The sequence below is a fragment of the Atta cephalotes genome, assembly GCF_000143395.1.
Source record: "Atta cephalotes unplaced genomic scaffold scaffold00046, whole genome shotgun sequence".
NCBI lineage: Eukaryota > Metazoa > Arthropoda > Insecta > Hymenoptera > Formicidae > Atta > Atta cephalotes.
Genome location: NW_012130110.1, coordinates 1,071,320 through 1,075,660, shown reverse-complemented (window position 1 = coordinate 1,075,660; position 4,341 = coordinate 1,071,320). Strand labels below are relative to the sequence as shown.

Here is a 4,341-nt window from a genome sequence, read left to right as displayed (position 1 = left end):
CTACGTAGAATATATATACAATATATACTCTGCGTTTTTTTTTATTTAAGGGAACAGAAATTTTTAACAGATATTTGAATGATATTATTTTAACATTCCATAATTATTTTGGGACAAACAATATAATATAAGACCGTATGTATAATAACACAAACTATAGAAATTAAAATTTTAAACAATAGTCTAGCTGGATCTTAATGCTTGTATGAATTTATATATTATGTATGTAATCCGTAGAAATGCGCGACGAAATGATTTTTCGATCTGAAACGCTAACTCTACTAAATTATCGTAATAATATCACGAGTTAAATTGACTAGCAATTTAACAAATTTTTGATACTTATTCGCATCTTTGAAACGATCTTAATAATGTTGAATGAACATATTAAAATCTGTAAATTAATATTCCAGAATACTTTTGGAATGTTTTTTTATTTTAGGAACCTTTTATGAATATTTCATAAATATTTAATGTTAGCTCGTACATATTAAAATTACATTTAAAAATTACATTTAAAAAATTACAGTGTTATTTTCATTTTTGTTAACAATTCTTGTTCATTTTCGTAGAAAAAGTGAAAACAATTATAAATGAAGTAAGAAAGCAAATAAGTTCAAATAAAGAAGAGATAGAAATCAAATTCATTCCGAAGTTAGAAGAAGATGAAATACAAAATTCTATATGTAAGCTAGACAGAGATATGTTTTTATATATATCTATTAACGAATTCGGCACTTGCATTACGCTAGATCAGTGCATACTGAAAGGTATTTTTCATGAAATTAGCAAAGTTAAATGTAAAAGTATATAAATATTTTAAATGATTAACTATTTACTAATATTGTCACATTATTTAATAAAATATATTTATGTATTATTTTATTGTCAAAGTTGATTATATTGTATCACTGCGTTGAAATACTTTATAAATTAGCTTTTAATATGCATTGATTCAATGTAGTGCGAGTAATCGAATTCATTATATGTGTTATAGTATTTTTATTTTTGTTTGCAATTTTTATTTACTTTTGTTACAGATGAAACAAATACAAGTGAAATATTGAAGCGGAATGATGTACTCACATTTCAAGAGATGAAGATGAAAATTCAAAAATTGGAAAAAAACAATGAAGAATTAACAAATAAATTACAATCTTTGCAAATAAATTTAGAAGAAAAAATACAAGTTCAAGCAAATGTTTTTGAAAAAAAATTACAATATCAAACAACAAAGTTGAGACGTATTATTGAAAAACAAAGAAAAAAATTCAAAAGAAAATTAGTTACAAAAGACAAACAATTAAAAATATCAAGAATTGTCGTAAGACGAAAAAATAATCACATTAAAAATTTACTAGATATTGTTAAAATTAAGAAGATATTAACTGAAACATCATATAATACTTTAAAACATGATTTTAGAGGAGAATCATCTTTCTTAGTAAAAAATGAAACACAAAATCAAAATAAATCACTTCATAGACCGGTACTCATAGTCGATTCTTATATTTTAGACCATCTTAAATGCAATCCTAAAATATCATAAGCTAATTAGAAAAGAGTAATAGCATCTTAAGACATTACTTAAGATGGTTAAAATAAGAACATAAGATTATGAATAAGGGCAATAAAAGATAGTATAAAATGCATACATATGAACACAAAATTTGCAGATAATTCAAGAAAATCTGAATTCTGATTTTGCAATAAGAATGTTTATATTTTTACTTAATAAATGTTTTAATAGTACAAGAGATATTTATTAATGAGTTCTTGAACGAAAATTTTAATTTTGCATCTTCTAATATAGAAATAAAAATTGTTGAATTTTAAGAAACTTAAAACTGAATATTTAAACAAATTAATTTAGTGAATTTTGTTTTATAATATGCGTCTACATAAAAATGGAATTATGAAATTATGTCTTTTTAATGCAGATTAGCCCGTTTTTACTAAATATACCTATAGTTATTAATAATTATAGAGATCTTGAATATATTTTAAACTTTTCCAATCATACATTGTCAATTTAAGGTTTCATTTTGCAAGAACGAGCTAAAAGTTCTCTACCATCCAGCCAATTTTATCGACGATCCTCTTTTTCTTTATAAATATACTTGTAAAAAAAATGGGGCACTGTGTATACATAGCCTATTTTTGCGGGTAAGTATATGTGTTATTATATATTTATTTTTATTTATTTATTTTTATTTATTTTTATTTCTAATTTTACTTTATATATATTCTGAATGTTATCTGGGTACATTATAGCTTTTCCGTCGTTGGATTTTTACATATAGAGAACGATTTTATTCAAGTATCTAAAAATTTACCTTTACTAGATATAATTCATACATATATAATTCGTACATATAATTCAGATAGATCCTAAACTTTTTAGATACTTAAGAAAAATCGTTCCTTTTTATATATCCTCAGGCCCCCTTCCCATCAAGATCGTATCTGTGAGAGGGAAGATATCATCTGAAAAATGTAATTTACTATCTTATCTATATTATTATGCAATTATCGGTTAATTAAAAAAAATGCATTATCAAACACACGTCAGTTTGTCACTATTGCAAGATAAATTCAAAGTAGATTAAAGGATTGAACCTCTTACTGTGATGTCTATAAGATATATAATAATTAGGATCAATCAAATGAGCTGGAGATTAACAAAAAAGAAATATTTCTTTTATTACAAAACAGTTCCAAAATTACACTTAATTTTATTAGAGAACTTTTAATATTCCAAAAATGAATACTATCAGAATATGTACAATTATGTGTGACACATACAAATATTGTATATATTATATGACATATATGTCACAAATATATATAATATATATATATATATATATATATATATATATATACATATACGTATTTATAATAAAATGTATATAAAAATATTAAGAATATAATAAAAACTAAGCATCTAGTTTTACAACTCTATATTAATAAATTATATTAAAGTACAAAATTTTCTAGAATGTAGGAGTCAACGCGGTAGTTAGTGCGTTAATTTAATATTAGACATAAATTTATAATGTTTCTTCTATTATACATATTTTCTTTTGTACGCGTTTTTTCAACTTGATTTAAGATATTCTCATTCAATGAAATACGTAAATTAAAATTAAACTATCCTGATAATCTGTGTAATTCTGATAATCTGATGCCAATCTGCGATGCCTCATTGCGATGTTTCCTTGAGTTCTATCTTGCTTATTCAATCCAATAAAACAATGAAAGCTTCCGCAAATAATGCTATAAAGACATTATGAATTAACAATAGCAATCAATGATAAAATTGTGTGTACAGAAATAATCACGGATAATCATTCACCAAATTGCAAACAGATTATACGTAAACATTTAGCAGTCACCAATGCACATAATAAAATTAGCGTTATTCGTCAAAAATTAAAAATTGTGTCAAATATGCGCAATAATTCTACATTTTAAACGAGTGGTTATGTCGATTAGACATAATAAAAATAATGCTACATAATAAAAATAATGCTGTCTTCGATATATAATTAACAGAAAATAAAGTCGTATTTAGTTATAAACAAATTTTAACTAGATGGTTTTTAGAACCGAAATATAGGCATGATCAAGAAATTGCGTATCCGTTTATAAATTTAAGCTCATTTTTTGCATTTTTAATGTGTAACATTTCAGAAGTCAATCTTTTATTAAAATTTCTTTCCCTGTCCAGTATCCGCATTTGGTCCGACTCAAATTCATGATCGTGTTGTAATCTTTGTTCTGTTATCATTGAATTAACTAATGTTTTTCTATTGATGTGATTGCGATATTCTAGTTTTTTTAATTTATCTGCTTGTTTGCCCCACATACTTCACAATTCTTACAAGCAATCCTATATTACTTCGTGCACTGATTGGTAACGGATCTTTGTATACTCTTATTAAACTACGCAGTTTGTTAACATTGTAAAACGCAATCTTTGATACTGTGCTATTGATCATTTTCTTAAATTTGTTAGATTTACATATGGAACAAAACCAAAGCAATGTTCTATTGATGTTTACAGTTTGTTTCTTCTTAGTGATATTTTTATTATTTATATGATATTTGAGTCTCTGTGAAATAGTTATGTATCGATGACGACACATAGCATTATTTTTGTTTAAGAAATTGATACGACAACTACTCATTTAAAATATAGAATCATTGGGCATATTTGACACATTTTTAATTTTTGATAAAACGCTAATTTTATGTGCATTGATGACTGCTAAATATATAATCTGTTTGCAATTTAGTGAGTGACTATCCATGATTATTTAAACATAATTTTCATTG

General features: G+C 24.4%; 1 pseudogene; it reads left to right on the top strand.

Moving 5' to 3' along the window:
- Nucleotides 1–1,549, top strand: part of LOC105622574 — a 4,349-nt pseudogene extending 2,800 nt beyond the window's left edge.
- The last annotated feature ends 2,792 nt before the right edge of the window (nt 1,550–4,341 follow it).